This window comes from Megalops cyprinoides, chromosome 9 (assembly GCF_013368585.1).
Source record: "Megalops cyprinoides isolate fMegCyp1 chromosome 9, fMegCyp1.pri, whole genome shotgun sequence".
Lineage (NCBI taxonomy): Eukaryota > Metazoa > Chordata > Actinopteri > Elopiformes > Megalopidae > Megalops > Megalops cyprinoides.
Window position 1 is genome coordinate 521,031 of NC_050591.1, and position 18,817 is coordinate 539,847.

Genomic DNA, 18,817 nt, shown 5'->3' on the forward strand with positions numbered 1-18,817 from the left:
CCCCCGGTCTCAGGGAAGGATCAGGGTGCCCACTAACTGCAGAGTTTCCCATCATGCACTGGGCCATAATCACGTCTGGGGCTTCTCTGGCACTCCCAGCTAATCCTCTAATGCCTCCCAGGGTCTTATTGTGGTGAGCTTCTCCCACTGCTCTGATTTCGCTATGGAGAGGAGATCGTCCTGTTTACAGTGTGTGTGCTGTCCAGGGTCAGCGTGCCGCTTAGCACCACATGGAAGTGGAAGTGCACAGCCTATTAGCATTAGCTGCTTAAAGATTTTTCAGTACAATAATGGAAGACAATATTACCTACAGTCAGAGCTGTCTGACTGAATTCCATCTTTTGCCATTGAAACTTCAGTTTTGACAATATGATTCATTATTCAATATGAAAGTGGCTTGATACACTGTAACACTTATCTAGTTTTTTTAATGCATACTACAGGCATACATGTCATCAAATTCTGGTGTGATGTGTGGAGTAATCTTTGGTTTGTAGAATGTTATATGGGAGCATCCATGCTTTGTATTTGCATTTTGAACAATTTACAAACATTGAATTTGCATCTTTTCCTGTTGAGTTGCTTTGTGCACATTTTCAGTTACATTCCTTACAGTAACATGAAAAGCATTCAAGTCCTTTTCCAATGATTGACACTGGCTGCGGCCTTATTTCTAATTGAAACCCCTGTTGGTCATTAGACACCCATGTATATAGGTAGGGGAGTGAATCAGGTGAGAGAAGTGCAAATTAAGTAACCACAAGGATTACACACCATAATTTTTATGTTTGATGCTTTGCAATTGAAAGATGTTGTCTACATCTGTTTTTGTATAATCCATGCATTAAGATAAGCCTTTCATATGAGGAGGAGTTGGACATTTTCTCACAGTAGCCAATCACTGTACATGGTGCATGGTACATGGTACGGGAACAGGGATAGTGGAAGGTGGTTGGAGTAAATGTGTGTGTGGGAGGGCATTTCTACAAGAGAGGATCTAACTGGTGGAACCACTTCAGTGGTGGCTTAAATGAAGTTCTTAAATATACACAAGATCTCTAATTCAAGCCTCATGTCAGTACCAGGTTAACATAACTAATCAATGTTTAGCAATAAAGTAATTCCTTAAATGGGGATGATCAGAATGCCTGGCACACTGCTTTAAAAATGTTGCTATATAAGTTATTTCCATATATGTAAATTTGTGCTTCTTTTATGTTGTCACATACCCTTACCAGCTAGTTATACATGTTCAGCAGTATTATTCTGTATAAAGTTTTTGAAAATGTTCACACATACAGGTTCACTTTGATCCAGAATTCTAGGTACTAGCCAAATAGGTTTTGTAAAATAATATTTCAGTCCCAGATCCATCATCACATTTCATAAAGTGCTAGGTGATTTAATTTCTTTTTACCTCTTAACATAAAAAAACATGGTAAAGGAATTGTTTAGTGGAGTGAAGTGCCTGTGGCCCCTGTGTAGAGTGGCTAATTCAGTTTTTTTCTATTTTTTACTCTCGCAGTTTTCAGTGAAGACCTACGTTCCAGCTTGTATTTTGTCAATGCATCTTTGCAAGAGGTAGTGTTCGCCAGCACCACGGGGACCTTGGTTCCCTGTCCTGCAGCGGGCGTGCCTCCGGCCTCGCTGCGCTGGTACCTCTCCACCGGAGAGGAGATCTATGATGTCCCGGGAATCCGACATGTGCACTCTAACGGAACCCTCCAGATCTTCCACTTCCCCCCCTCGAGTTTTAGCAACCTAATCCACGACAACACCTACTATTGCACAGCTGAAAATCCTTCAGGGAAAATTAGAAGCCAAGATGTTCACATCAAGGCCGGTGAGTGAGGTTTTTTATGTTTGTTTTGTTCGTTTTTATCCAAGTGTATATTCACAAGCCATTAATCATTTGCTGTTTTTTCTTTTTGACTAGCCATGTTGCATGCACTTATTCATTGAATAATGTTATTCAATTGTACCTTTGTTTTCCATTTGCCAGATACAATAGATTTTACCATTCCACTGTAGCTGTGATTTAGATAAACAGAAATGTTCATTTATCCATAAAATCTGTAGAATTATCTCCACACATATGATGAAATACCACCAATATACCACAAGGTACCATATTGAAAAGCTTGTTGATTGTGAACTGATTTCCTTAAGAAGTAGAACTTTCTTCAGGTACGTGGTACAGACATAAGAGAGGGGTCCGATTATGTCTATCGCTCTCAGATGGTCATCAACTGGGTGTCACTTAAGTTTTTTGTAATCACCTTCATGGACCGGTCAAGAATTTGGACTTGTAACCCTAAATTAGCCAGTTGTTTCCACTGTGGCTGTACACTTGAGCAACGTGTCTGAATTTCTACAGTAAGTGTCCAGCTCTATAAATGGATTACATGCCATGTTGTTCACTCAGGACAGGGGAGTTTGCTATGCTAATATGTAATACAACTATGAGGTGGCTTAAATGGATCATCTCCCTGAAGCGATGTGTCTCTTTCGTGTGCATTGGTCTAACTGTGTGGCTTCTCTCTCTTGCGCAGTATTACGGGAGCCGTACACAGTCCGCGTGGAGGACCAGAGAGCCATGCGAGGAAATGTAGCAGTTTTTAAGTGCATTATCCCTGCCTCTGTGGAGGCCTATGTCACTGTCGTATCATGGGAGAAGGACACTGTCTCACTCATCTCAGGTAAGGCAGAAATGTGTTCCAGGTCACCTAGAACCCCTCTGGATGCTTTTCATTGACAAAGGTTGACAGGGGTTCAGAGGTTGTAGAGAAGGAATTCAGAATTCAGCTTGAATTGAATGGTTTCTGAATACACCAGAGCTGTAGGTGCTGCATGATGGAGTTTGTGGGAAAATCGGTAGGCAGTGGTAGTGATTATGGTGTTTGACTGTTTGATGGACTAATTGACAGTGAATGCAGTGAATGTCATGGTGCCTATGTGGAATATTTAGTTCTTTCTACAGTGCTACAATGTGTTTTATTCCAGCCAGTCAGAATGTATTGCTGTGTAGAGCAAAGTTTCAAAGGGTCAGTGATTGACAGTACACAACAACCCCACCCACTGAGGAGTTAAAGTGGTTTAAGCATGGTCTCCCTCATGCTCTTTTATGGGGGTCCTTCACCATCTTCTGTTGGCGTACCCAATGCCCAATGTACCTGCATCCCATTTCCAGAGGTATGAGGAATCCTCACTGTGCCCTCCTTCTTAGCACACTCAATAGCCAGTCCGACCAAGTTCAATAAACAGAGGGCAAACATGTGGGTGTGTTTTCTGTTTGTTAGTGTTTTGAATTTGTCTGCTCAAGCTTAAGAATCCATATCACCAAATCCATTTCAGCTTTTTCTTTACCATTCAGTAGTGGCTTTTCCTGGATGATGCTTTTAGTTCTGAACAGTGGAGATTTAAGTTGTGGGAGTTTTGAGATTCATTGCACTGCATTAATTTTGCTGGTGTAAGGTGGTATGGTTTTATGCACAGGTACATCAATATATTGAAATCGAAAAAACAAATTTGACTCTTGGCTCCAGCCAATGGATGGCATGGTGAGATCACCTACATCAATATGAGCCTAGTGATGTAAATTGCTAATTTTCTATGCCTCTTCCGTGGGGGGGGGGGGGGGGGGGGGGGGGGCGGGTCATGAGGCAGCACCCCCATAAACATGGTGAGAAAGGTAAGGAAGAGAGGCTGATGTTGAATTAAAGGTCTAAAACAGCCTGAGGGACTGATTCCCCCTGACATGCTTTTATTCCACTTTCAAAAATCCATACAGCTTCCAATCAATAAGTATCAGGAATCATGATTGGCTGTCATAATAGGGTAGTCATGGAAACTGGTTTATTGTTTTTGTGTGTGTGGCTGGTACAGTTGAGTGATTGGGCGGTTGGTGGGGGAGGGGGGGTGGTGGTAGCAATAATGTTCTGTATTTTCAGCATGTTGGAGCAGTTTGTTGAAATCACTCTTCTGGACAATTTTAGGACTAGTCCAACCATTTCTGAAGGACACCCAGAACCATAGTAACGAAAAATCAATCAATAACTTTTATCACAAAAAATATTGAACACTTTCATCTGATTAGTAAAATTAATTAATTTTCCACATCTGAAAGCCTTGTTGTGATAAAGGTAAGGAAGAGGGGCTTACCTTGTGATATATTGTGTATGATATATACAATATATCATATTAACCCATGGGAAACCCGTCAGACCCATCAACCTGTCTTCAATCCAGTGCGCTTTCCTTGCTAAATATTTGATGATAGAAGCTTAGTGATCCCTGAGCAAACCCCCTTTGACGAGCATCATACTAAGGACTATTTATTCTGTTCTATTTGGCGAGCCAAAGCCTTGCTAAGTGCCTTTCTAAATGTGTGGTACATGTGCATTTGATTGGTCCAAACCCATGGCGGAGTGACCACTGCTAATTTTTTTCCTATGCTCTCTTTGTTTCAAGGGCTTCTGGGCCCTGTGCTTTTAAATGTTTCATAAATCTACAGAAACCATGAAAGAAGACGGGTACTTGGTCTCGCAAGGGCCAGAATAAAATCAATCCCGTCCCCGAGGTAAATAATTAATTTGCACATTTTTCCTTAGGAGTCGTTCATTGTCAAATGTATGTCCTAACCCTACCCCCCACCCCCCCACCCATACTATACAATACTTCAGAATCTGACCTAGTTGATAACTAATAAGGCATAAACTCAATGGCCCAGCCAAGCAGCCAGTGGTTGTACCTGAAACCGGCTCTGCGGACTGCAAAGGATAGAAAACAGAAAGAAATATAGTCACAAAAAAGTACCCAAAAAGATCCATTACAAGCCACAAGACTGACCGAAGCATTGTGACCAGATATTCTGCTCTGTGTTCTTCATATTGTAAATTCTGCCTCTGCCATTGGTCAAGCTATAAGTATATTGATTTGCCGGCTTGTTAAGGCCACTCTGGAAAGGGTGTGGTCCAAAGCAGAATATGTGTAGCTAGCACAGGAATGCACAGGACAGCACTGGAACAGCACATTCAGAATCTCCTAGATGGAGGATGGAGGGAAAACAGGAACTGAATATCTGGTCATAGGAAATAGAATATATTTGGAAGCACTTTCGATTGCGTCACCATTTCCTGCACTTGTTCATAGCATTAGACATAATGACGCATAATAACAAGCAATTTGCATCCACTTCTGGTGGCCCCTGCTGTTGCTTTGTCCACACCAGAGGAAGGCTAAATTGCTTGTTATGTAATGTAACAGGGCAGCATCTATTCACTATTTTTATTTTTGAAGGTTATGAATTAAAGGTTTGCACAGCAAATTTAGCTGAATGTAAATTTCATTTGTGACAGAGGTGATACTCAGTTAAAGCCTGACAGTCAAGGCTGTCTTTAGAGGGAGAGCGTGCATTCTCTGAACATGCTGCAGTGATGGAATCCCAGGGCATCCTTGTGTTTTCTGTCCACTTTTACAGTAGGGGCATAAACGTCTCTTTTTCAATCTCCAGTTCTGGGTTTCAGTGTTAATGCTGAACAAACTCTGTTAAAAAAAACAAACAAACAAAAAATTATTCAGAAGGTAACCTGTTGTTGTGATGGTGTTGGAATGTGGAATGTTGGAATGACATTGTATTCAAATATATATACTTTAATATGGAGTTGGTCCCCCTTTTGCAGCTATAACAGCTTCCACTCTTCTTGGAAGGCTTTCCACAAGATTTTGGAGTGTTTCTGTGGGAATTTGTGCCCATTCATTCTGTAGAGCATTTATGAGGTCAGGCACTGATGTTTGACGAGAAGGCCTGGCTCGCAATCTCCGTTCCAGTTCATCCCAAAGCTGCTCGATGGGGTTGAGGTCAGGGCTCTGTGCAGGCCAGTCAAGTTCTTCCACACCAAACTCATCAAACCATGTCTTTATAGTCCTTGCTTTGTGCACTGGGGCACAGTCATGTTGGAATAGAAAAGGGCCTTCCCCAAACTGTTGTCACAAAGTTGGAAGCATAGCATTGTCCAAAATGTCTTGGTATACTGAAGCACTAAGATTGTCCTTCACTGGAGATAAGGGGCCTAGCCCAAACCCTGAAAAACAGGTGTGGCCAAATACTTTTGTCTATATAGTGTATGAAGGAGACACATCAAGGTTATAGGCAATGGAGTCATGAAGGTTATAATGTCTTGGTACAGTACTCCTCTCTGAATTTCCAATGGACAACTAACTACATTAGCTCCATTTTGGACAGGGTGACAGGCATTTCAAGGTACCTGTGCTGGGAAGACAATGTATGCTTGAAAACACAGGTTTTAATTACAAAATGACTTACTCGTCCAAGTAAGGACGGGTTAGTGGTTATTTAAAACATGTTTTAAAAACACAAATGAGCAGACTCGCTCTTCCAGCAGGCCTTGATGCAAACGCTAACATAGCATTAACCTGTCATGCATTTTTAAAAGCACCTTTGCATTCAGATTCACAGATGTACACACCTCCTCTTGTCTTTTGATCAGCAATTGACTGTAATTATTAGGGGGAAGAAAGCCAAAGCTGTTGAGAGGGAACTTGCATGTTTTGCGGATCTGATATATTAGAATTAACAGTGTGTGCTTGTGTGTTGTTTCTGCATCTGCATATGCTTGTGTGTGTGTTTGTGTGTGTGGTGTGTGTGTTTAAGCCTCTTTTGTGCATGTTTTTGTGAGAAATGTGTTTATTTTGCTATGTCCAAATTCTGTTATTTGTCATTTGCCAAATCTGGAATCTTCCTCCCACTCCTCTTGAAGCCCTGCCACTCGCTGCAATGGTTTCTCTTCATTCCTGCTGAAAGGCAGGACACACGAACTCCCCCTAATGTGTGATGTCACAATGTGGTGGAATTCCCTCTGATGTGTGATATCACAATGTGACAGAACACGAGCAAACATACAGGGCAGTGCCTCATTGGCATTTCACTCATTTAATTATACCTTAACTTCCATTCTAATCTTTTAAGTATACATTCTCAAATAAATGGTCTTATATGAAATGCAGAACTTCTGTCACAAGGTTTGTACCAAAATGTTAAGATATTTGATACATATTTGATACAGTCTGATATATAAAACCAATATATTGTCTTTCATTCTTAATTCATTCTGTTGTGTTTGAGGTCTTTATTAGTGTGATTGCAATGCGAAGCAGTGCAAGCACAACTATTGTTATCCGATAGTTTCCTTCTTCTTCTTCTTCTTCTTCTTATTCCACCAAATTTTGTCCTGCTTCTCCTCCCACAGTTTTCGAGATATTGACCCCAAACCAACTGTAACCCGTCCGGTCTGATCCCAATCGGTGTGCTTGTATACAGCTAAGCTGTACCCGCACTCATTCTCCATTTTTTGTCGTTTTTCGTCCCTTTTTTCCCATAGACTGCCATTCATTTTCAAAATCACCCCGCTCACACTTCATGGCCTTCCAGCTCGGTCACTTTTCCCCCCATAGCCGCCATACCTCACATGTTGCCTTGGGACAAATCATCCAACACTGATCCAAGACCGACTTGACCCGCACTCGTCTTTTTGTCATTTTTTTAATCAGTTTTTTTACTCATTTATTCATCTCTCCATCCTGCCATTGACTTCAATTAATTTCTCGGTCACCTTTCGGCCTACGGTCACAGTACCACATATGCTGCCTCAGGGCATGCCACTAAACACTCATTGAAACCTATACTGACCCGCACTCATCTTTTACTCGTTTATTCAGCCTCCATCCTGCCATTGACTTCAATTCATTTTTCAAAGTCTTACCACTAGGTCACCATTTCACCAATAACCACGGGACCTGATATGTTGCTTTGGGTCATGTGGCCCAACACTCACCAAAGGTGGTTGTGTCCCTAGCAACCATATTGTTTACCCTAGCAACCACCTAGCAACCACCTAGCAACCACTTAGCAACACGCTAGCAACTGTCTAGCAACACCCTAGCAACCACCCAGCAATACCCTAGCAACCACCTAGCAATAACTTAGCAACACCCAGGCAACCACCCAACAACGCCCTAGCAACCAAATCATATACCTTAGTAACCATCTAGCAATGCACTACCAACCACCTAGCAACACCCTAGCAACCACCTAGCAACAGCCTAGCAAACACCTAGCAACACCCTGGCAACCACCTAGCAACAGCCTAGCAACCATCCAGCAACAACCTAGAAACCGCTTAGCAACAACTTAGCAACACCCAGGCAACCACCCAACAACGCTCTAGCAACCAAATTATATACCTTAGTAACCATCTAGCAACGCCCTAGTAACCATCCAGCAACAACCTAGAAACCGCTTAGCAACATCTTAGCAACCACCGAGCAACACCCTAGCAACTTCCTAGCGATCGTCTCATATACGTTACCATGTTTTCGCTGCTGGGTTGCAAGCACACTCTGCATTTTCTTCAGGAAATGCACTTTTCTAGTTCTTCTTCTTCTTCTTCTTATTCCACCAAATTTTGTCCCGCTTCTCCTCCCACAGTCTTAGAGATATCGACCCCAAACCAACTGTAACCCGTCCGGTCTGACCCTGATCGATGTGCTTGTATACAGCTAAGCCGTACCTGCACTCGTTCTCTAGTTTTTGTTGTTTTTTCATCCCTTTTTTCCCATAGACTCCCATTCATTTTCAAAATCACCCCCCCCTCACACTTCATGACCTTCCCACTCGGTCACTTTTCATCTCATAGCCACCATACCTCACATGCTGCCTCGGGACAAATCACCCAACACTTGTCCAAGACTGTTTTGACTCGCACTCATCTTTTTGTCATGCACTCATCCCTCCCTCCTCCCATTGACTTCAATTCATTTCTCAAAATCTTACCGTGTGGTCACCTTTCGGCCTACAGTCACAGTACCTCACATGCTCATTGAAAGCCATACTGACTCACACTCGCCCTTTACTCGTTTATTCATCCTTCCATCCTCCCATTCACCTCAGTGCATTTCTCAAAGCCTTACCACTCGGTCACCATTTGACCAATAGCCACGGGACCAGATTTGGTGCTTTGGGTCATGTGACCCAACACTCACCAAATTTGACCCAACAACCACTTAGCCACATCCTAGCAATCGTCTCACATACATTGCCACGTTTTTTCACTGCCGGGTTGCAATCACACTCTGCATTTTCTTCATGAAATGCACTTTTCTACTTTATTTAACTCTGTCAAAAAATCCCTTTGTATTTATTTCAGCATCATTTAGATTATGACCAACAATGACAAAATTTTTATATCTTTAACCTAGATTTTAAAAGTGACTTTCTGTTTAATATATTATCAGAGGAGCTGGGACGCTATATAGTACATCAGTTGGTTAATTCTTAGATCAAGCAGGAAGTGATTTACCAAAGCAAAAACAAAAGGAAAAATATGGCTTTATAACAATATATGTATGTTTAAACAGTAGCACATTCAGGAGACCCACACCTTCGATGAACCGGTTGTGTTTGTTTCTTAACGTGTTGCTGTGTAGTACCTTGAATCTGGGTCACTATCGATTGGGAAGGGTGGGAGAGGGAAGGGAGGAGGGCTGAGAGTGGCGAATGGTGATTGATTAGAATTCGACAAGCCAATCTCACCTTGCAAAGTGTTTGCTCACGTGCGCTTCAAATCGCTAAAATAAATGCATATTTATGTGAGGGCTGCATTTTGGTTGGATTATTTATTTTTGTAAATGTGCAGTTTTTACCCTGTTATAAATAGTCTTTCACATTCATATCATGCATTTTTGCTCAAAAACAATAGAGCAGTAGTGTGAGGCATGGCAGACAACCTGACACCCTGTGTTTTTTTCAGACAAACGGTATTTATGCTGCTTTTGACCTGCAGGCTTTTGTGCTGCTACATCAGAGATTCAGAGAAGCTATTCAGAGAGGGATTTCAGTGAGAGTCATGTCTTTCTTGAGCAATAATGCATATTTCACAGTTGTAGTTTGTTGACATTTACAAACATTTGCCAAGCCATTTAGCAGTGTTGGGTGTCCAAAGCAAACCTTCCGGCACTGCTGGGAGGGAGTACGGGTAACTGCACCATGACTATTTTTAATTGTCTGCATCTAACACATCTTGTGGTAAATACCAGGGGATTTGCATAAAGATTTGCACATCTATTCACTCCATTATTGCTCCATGAGTTGGTATTTGTCTTCATGAGTTTGCTTGGACTTATTGTGCTTGCGTTTTGCTTTTGAAGTTATAATTTATTCCTCTAGTCCCCTGGAAGTCAACAGGTAGTTCGAACTCTTGCACATCTGAGTGTTTGGATGTATTATTATTGCCTTTTTGTAGTGTATTATGCATACTAGTTATTTGAAAAGCTGAGTTTTGACTGTTATGACTGTTTTGACATTTAGTTATAGTATGTCAAAGGAGCATTTGAGAAAGTGGATTTCTTTGTGTGTGGACATTTTCTGTGTGTTAAATTGACTCCAATGAGTTTTTTTTATTAGATGTAAATGTGTCTTATGTAGTTAAGGTATCAGGTCATTGAAAAACTCATTTTAAATCTTATATTTCAAACAGATAAAACAGGTTTGAAACCTGAAAGGAGATCTTAGGGAAATGTGTTCCCTGTCTTTTGCTAAAAGATCAGATGATGCTTGGATCAGATGAGCTCATTTGGCTTTTTCAGTAGCCTTGTTATTCTGCTTGACAGAAAAGAGGAATCAAATGGTTTGCAAATCTGAACTGGAGGGAGAGTAAACACTGTGCTAACATAAGCTGGCTGTTATCCAGACAGAGACCCATCTCTGTACCTGTTCCTCTGTGCACAAGGCTGAAATAAGAGAGCATTAGGCAAAATAAATATGCTTAAATGGTCAGTAGCATAAAGGATACTTTTACCTATACATTTGTATGTCCATGTTCAGATATTTTGACTGATGTTATTGCATCAGGTTTTCCTGGAAGGAAAGGATAAAGGGTGTTTAATGTTTAAATCCAAATGATTTTAACATTGACCTAACAATTGTTTCATTCTTGAGAATGCTGGACATGTGCCAGTTAAGTGCATAGCAGTGGAACAGTCTGTTCCTTCGTTCTTTCACCTGATTCATCTCATTTCTGACATTCTAACTGGACGATCTAAGGTTTACTGTGACATCACAATTTGGAACCACTGCAAAGAGGCCCTTGCTGGCACATAACGTTCCCATCATATTGCTGTGATGTTGTAGCAGTGTCCAGAGATGGGAAGAACCCTGTGTGCTTTTCCCTTTCTGGTATCAGGCCACGCAGCAGAACCCTCTCAGGCCAAACAGGTTGTTTTTGTAGGAACAAGCTCTAGGGAGACTTGGGTGTGGGTTTTAGGGAGACAGCCGTAGGCTGTGGGGGGGGGGGGACAGCAAGCACTCCTCTGGTGCTGGGAGATAGGGCTTTCTCATTAGAACAAGCACTCCCCTCCCTTCTTTTCAAGATACATTTTAAGCTCTGAAATGGTGGACAGGAGGTTTTTCCAAGGCATTAAGACACAGACTTTCTGTGGACTGGAGAAAAGAGAAGATTGTAAGCTGTTTTCTTTCTCCCTGTGTCTCCCTGTCTTGTTCTGCACTGCTGTTGCATCCTTCAGAACTACACTAAATCTGCTCTGCTTTAGTAAACTGTTCATTAATCAATTAAATTCAATTCATTTTTATTTGTATAGTGCTTTTTACAACACAAGTTGTCACAAAGCAGCTTTACATTGTTCCCAGGCCTGAGACCCCCTGAGAGCAAGCCTAAGGCAACAGTGGCAAGGAAAAACTCCCTATCAGGAAGAAACCTTGAGCAGAACCAGGCTCATAGGGGGGGCCCATCTGCTTCTGGCCGGCACTGGGCAGATAGAGGTAAAGACAAGTTATACAATGTACTTTAAGACATTTACGATTGATAGACAATAGTAGTTAACAGCAGAGTGATTATAAGAATGTCTCCTAGGATGTCCGGTTCTTGGAACGCAGTTGGCTTTGATGGGCAGGGCAGCAAGGTAGCAGGACTGGAAAACAGGATGACACACTTGGGCTACAGCTCCGGACAGGAGCCCAGAGCAGGGATAGGAAGCAAACAGAAAACAGTGGTTAGTGGATGATAAGAATGGCAGGGGTGTAGAACAGAGAGGCAGGAGAGGAGGGGCAATGAAAAAGGTGCCGGTGTGCAACAAGGAAAAACCCCAGCAGGCTAACATTATGGCAGCATACCTAGGGGACGGGAGGCAAGGAACCGGCATAGTCATGAGGGCGACCCTAAGACAGCCAACACCAGATCACGGCACAGAGTCCATGAAAGCCATGACCACTTAGTCCACCAGAGACTCTATGATCCACGCCAGCAACCAGGCCATGTCCCTCAGCTGAAGGATTTACTATATAGATATGTTTTGAGCCTAGACTTAAAGGTGGAGAGAGAGTCTGTTCCCCAAATCTCGGTGGGTAAGCTGTTCCGCAGGAGAGGGGCTTGATAGGAAAAGGCTCTACCGCGTAGCCTATTAGCCTAGCCGCCTAATCGCGCCAAGCTTATATTAATAAAGTCAGTCACAGCTCCATTTTGAAAACCCTTTAAGAGAGAGGCAATGTACCTGCAGTGCATATTCCTCTGTGTGAGCATTTTGACATTTGAAAAAACCTATTGATAGTACAGAGAAGTAAATGTCATATGCTCATATCCCAAAGACAGCACAGCCATGTGAAGGGGCCCATCTCACAGAAGCAAGTCATTTGCTGGCACCTGTTTTGTGGAAAGTAGTGGATGACTGGTACAGGGACATTTGGCAGGTGTAGCTGTAGTGGCAAGGTGAGGCCATGTTACACCCCCCCCCCCCCCCCCCCACCTTGGTAAAAGTGTGGTTCTATAGATATAACACACAACACTGCACAACTGCCCCCACCCAATTTGCCCAAGAGTTGCATTTGTCAGGCTGGCCTTCCTGTGAAGACTGGGCTGACCTGGGATCAGATGAGCAGATGATCTCTCTCTCTCTCTCTCTCTATATATATATATATATATATATATAGAGCTATTGTGTGAAGCCGGACTGTATCCTTTCCAGGAGCTCTGCCCCCCTGTTCACTCATGCGCAGCAGCAGAAGGGATCAGCAAAGGGGCGTGGAGAAAAAAAACTATAGTGAGGACCAGAAAAAGCAAAGAAAAATCAATGTCTGCGTGTGAATCACGAGAACTGCCACAGGGAACTGCAACATGGGAAGGAAAACAGAAGAATGCATTTGTGCATTTGAAGCATGTGTGTAGACGATGTGATGTATTTCTGGGCTGCTGAGTAGCCAAGGTCTGGTGTAGGGCTTATTCTGCATCAGATGGTAATAGGTTGATAGTGGTGTGTCAAAAACAGTGTTCATTCTCCTGGCTTGTTTGACTGATTGTTGGGCTCCCTCCACATGTGCCGTGGTTAATGTGCATCTATTCTCTTTCTGCTTGAAATATCAGCCTTGAAATATCAACAGTTTTTAGAGTAGATGTTAAGATTGTGTTTGTTAAACCCTTTTAAGGTCTTACAAGGCTTGACCCCCCAGTGCATCTCAAAGTTGTCCAATCTATGTGTCCTTCTATGAATCCTCTGATCACTGTCCCCAGGGTCCTCTGTGTGTCCCCAAACACTCAATCAAAATATAAAGGGCAGCTTGGCTTTTCCTGGGCCAGCTCCTAGTCTACGTGGCACCTTTTCCTGAGCATTAAATCCAGCTGCTTTGCCACTGAAGTATGAGTTGTAATTGTAATGTCTGACCTTTTTATTTCTCAATACTTATGCTTGATCAAGGACTCACAAAATATACATTATATATGTGTATGTATGTATCTATCTATCTATTATATATGTAGATATATACTATATTGCCAAAAGTATGTGGACACCCCTCCTAATTATTGCATAAAATCAAGCACATAGCCATGCAATCTCCAGAGACAAACCTTGGAAGTAGACTGGGTTGTACTGGAGAGCTCAGTGACTTTAAACATGGCACTGTAATAGGATGCCATCTTTGCCACAAGTCAGTTTGTGAAATTTCTGCCCTGCTAGATCTGCCCCGGTCAACTGTAAGTTAAAAAGAATATCGGCCGATATATCATTATCAGATTTTTAAATCCTCAAATATCGAAATCGGTATTGGTCTTAAAAATCCTATACCGGTCGGGTTCTAATCTAAACTATATCATCCTTGATTACATTTGTCACCCCTTAGTACAAACTTGGTACAAAGCACCAGTTAGACCAAATGCCTCCCGTGCCATGAGAAAGGATGCCTGAAAGGCCATATTTTCTCATTAGCGAGCACACCCTTACGTTGTGTAACAGCAGCAGTACTACCTCCCGCTATAGGTGAATAACAGGTTTTGGGCTAAAACTGCATGTGGCACATCATTCAATGGTGACGGAGCAAAAGCAGGACCTCCAAATGAGACCTTGTAGTCTGATGAAAAACAAAAACAAAATGGCAGCAATTACACCATTGGGGGACAAAGCTACAGGACAATATTGGGAGTGGGTCGGGGCGGGGTGTGAGGAGGACTAAACGCACACTAATCATTAATAAACAGCAATGAGTTTTTATGGTACAGTGGTGTTTTGGCTCCGCTTCTCCCGGGCTTATGGATTACTCTGCACTAGTGGACTGGACACAGTCCAGGCTGTCGATGGCCCCGGTCCAAATAACAGATTAGTAGTGAGCGCAGCGTGAGCTAATTATGGATAGGACAACCAATTAATTTCCGTTTATAAACTCCTGTAGATGCTGGGGGGTTCCGGTGAGAGAGTCCCATGATTGGTTGGAAGTGGGGAGGTGGAGGAGTTGGAGGTCCCCGTCCATACGCTCGACAAAAGTACTTCGGGTGGACCGTTTTTGGAAGGGCATGCGTGCTGTTCAATCATTGCATACTTGAATTGTGGATGCGTGGGTCTGATCCTGTCTTTAAGTGTCCGGTTCAAAAAGGCACTTAAAGAAACTAAAGCCCTCAAAGAGCTTTCTCGCACCGTCCAATCGGAGATTACTGCATCTTCTTATTCTTCTCTGTGGGGGGCAAATCCCTAACGAAATTTCTTTCAGCAGGAACTGTCATGAAAGAGCCACAAGCAACTGTGCATACTCTGTCCTTTAGTGCTGAGCAAAAAACTGCAGATAATGTAGGTAAGCTCAGTGAAAATGCATTTAGTCCCGAATGTGTGTGCTCGAGAAATGAATGAGTGCTAATGAAAACCTTCAGGACAACTAAGTTTAAAGCAGAGGATGACAAGAGTGGTTTGTGTACAAAGAGCAGCTGGTGATGATGGGTAACAGGATCACCATCAAGATATTGTGTGCATTTTTTTAAAGGACAAATCGAAAAAAGAGAAAAGTCTTGTGGTTTTTGCATTTGTTTTTTTCGCGCTGATGGTTCGCCCTGCCTACATTCCTGGTACATCTTAATAAGCAGACCCACTCTGAAGAATACAAAGAAGCTGATGTAGACAAATATGTGCGTGTGTGTTTGGGGGGGGGGCTTACACCAGGAAGAAAGTGGTAGTATTGTAGCGCCTTAATTAGTTTCCCATTTCCTTGCAGTCATCATCGCTGTTGTTTACACAGGCAAATAACATGTGGTAAGGGGTCCAGCGGGAATCCCTCCAGTCAAGGCAGACCCAGGTTCCTGGGGATTGTGGGAATACTAATGTTTCTTTGGCTGAACGAGCTGATATTAGAGCTCAGGGCTGCCTAGCTGCATCAGGCCTTGGAAGCAGTTTGGCTGCCATAGAAGGTGTCTGCTTTGATTCACAGAAAGGCACAACCTCTCTCTTATACTGTACAGGAGCAAGGTTCAGGGGTTCTAATGCTGTTCAAAAGGTGTACTTTTTATTTTTCCTCTCCTTTAAAGACATAAGCAAAGGTTAATCAGAGGCATATTTATTCCTGGTTTCTCAGGGACTTACCGGAGTGTAGCTGAATTCATCTGAAACTCACCTCCCCAAACACCTGAATCCCTCCTCTTTTGATGAAGAACAATAAATACAGTCTGTTCTAGAGCAGGGAACTAGAGGGTGGGGGGCTTTGCTTCCTCTGACCTTGTCAGCACTTCCTCTGAGGGGTAAAATGGATGAGTTCCACTATCTGTTTACCCTGCATAGATGCAAGACAGCGCTAATCCCTCCAATCAGCAAACTGAGGGAGGCAGAGGTCACATGGGGGTGGAGATAAACAGCCGGTGGAGGGGGTTGCGTGCGTGTATGTGGGGGGAACGTGGATGCAACCATCAGATGTAGCTCCTTCAGTTAGATCCCACGAGGGGGAGGGAAATATCAGATGAATGTTGCAATTAGTTCTGGAAAAAACATCAGGCGATGCGAGGTGAGATGAAGGAGAAAGTAGTCCTGGTGCAAAGGAAAACTCTTGCCAGTGGGAGCTTGGGGGGGCCCGCAGGGACTCTTTTCTTGCTGTTCACTGGCCACCTGGGACATCCCTGCTGTGGCACCGACTCACAGACCTCATATTACTCTGCATTTAGACACATGTGCATGTTCATGCATGTTCACTCGCTGGATGCTCCATATGAACTTGTCGATGTATCACTTCCAAAGGCACTGAGCATCCAGTGGCATTAATCTGCCACTGTTGTCACCAGCACACTCAAATGCCAATGAGGTGTCCAAAGTGCAATGGGGAGGAGAGGGGCAATCAATCATCTCTTCCCATGCTCCCACCCACTCCCCTACCAACCACTGAGAACACCACTTATTGCTAGGCCACTCCCCTTCCCATCCTGCAGGTAACAGTGTCAGTTATCATGCATATTCACTGTCTCTCCATTCTAAGATGTTTCAGTTGTTTTTATCATTATCATTTATCATTGTAGGCCTGGATCAGGGATTTTTTTTGTGATGTTGATGGTGATGATAATAATGATAAAATGATACTACTGATCAAAAAGACATGTTAATTAAGAAGTTTCATTTATAAGGTTCAGTGTATGAGACATTAAAGTTCCTGAGTGATTTAGTCAATTCAGATATTTACGTGTTGTATGGTGGTGTGACTGACACCAAAACAAACCCCTTTTAAGAAAACGCATAACAACTTCATGAAGAGAATGAGCACATCTCTCCTCTGCTCGTACATGGCCACAGGCCTACCCACCCTAACCTGCTGATCTGCCAACTGTAAAGATGTTTGGAACCCGAAGATCACTGGGATTCTTGCTGTTGGTGAACAAGTTGATTGGCAGATTGGACCCTGCAAAGCCCACACATAAGATACAGAAAGAAAACCTGCAGCAACTGTTTGCACAACGGAACGAGAGGCGGCAGTGTAGCATAGTGGTTAAGGAGCAAGACTTGTAATCGAAAGGTTGCCCCTCCGATTCCCTACAGGGGCACTGCTGCTGTACCCTTGAGAAAGGTATTTAACCCACAATTGCCTCAGTAAATATCCAGCTGTATAAATGGATAACATTGTAAAAAACCTGTAATTGATGTAAGTTGCTCTGGATAAGAGCATCTGCTAAATGCCAATAATGTAATAATGTAATGTGTCCTCACTGGTGCCCATGGGGGAGTTGTGTGGAGCTTTCTGGCCAGGCTTGGCATGGAATGCAAACTGCCAAATCTCCATTAGCCAACACATTACATTATATATATTACATCACATCATTTAGCAGATGCTCTTACCCAGAGCGACTTCCAAATATGTGCTATGCTAAGAATAGTTTTTGAGAAGTATTACCAGTGATCAGTATGATACTGGGTTAAGTGCTAAACTAGTGTAGAGTGCTTTTTTAATAGAAAATAGGGAAATAGATAGATAGGATAGATAGAGAGGAAGGTAGACCAGAGATACAGCTTGAAGAGATGAGTTTTCAGCTTTCTCTTGAAGGCACCAAGGGAGTCTGTTGTACGAATCTCAACAGAATCTCTGCTCCAACATGAGTCCCGTTTCTTTCAGCGTGGATGCTCTGTAACAAAGGTCTGGGTGTTGTAGACATTTCTGTTACATTGTGGTTCATTTTCAAGTATGTGGTCCGTTGGTGTCTGCTTGCTTTAGGAAGGCTACAGTCACCATTAATTTCGAATGATTGCAAGTAATTTGTCGGACAACGGCCAGCCACCCTTGATCAAAAGCCCAAGGCCCACTCAGTGCGAGATCTCCTGTCCCTCTTTTCCACATCCACAGGGTGAGCTAAAGGGTGAGCTAAAGAAGAATGTTGACTATGTAGAGGAGGATTTGAACAATATTGCTGCAGTATACTGTGGGAAATGGCAAAAAGGACAGTTTGACAGGTCGCCTCGGCTGCTCCTCCTTCCCCTCTTTGATAATAAGAGACTTGTGAAAAGACGATTAAAAACGTGAGTTGCACGCCAAAAGTCAGCACAATGTCCATCCATATTTTCCCTGTGTGCTCCAAGTTGATCAGCGGAAGTTTGCATCAGTAAAGATTAGTGGGGCCCAGCTTAATCTTACGACCCACAACCGGAACAATGAGTATTCATTAACTGGGGGCTGGAACACCCCATTGACACATGGGACAGGGTTCCAGAAGACATCTCTCTGAGAAACACTTCGGGTCCAGGTGGAACCAGTTGTGACCGCTCTTCCGCGTATGAGTCAGGTGGAACAGGTACAGAGAGTATGAATGCCCCGACCCTGTGTTCCACTCTGCTAATTAAACCAGGGACAATAACTACTCTCTCTCTTCCTTTCTCTGTCTCCTCTTCTCTTTCCCTCCCTCTCTCTCTGTCCCCCTTTTCCCCTGTCCTCATTGATGATTTGACAGGAGAATTGTTTGTTTTTGTTCACCATCCAGATAGCTGTCAAGTTAACTGCCCTGGACTT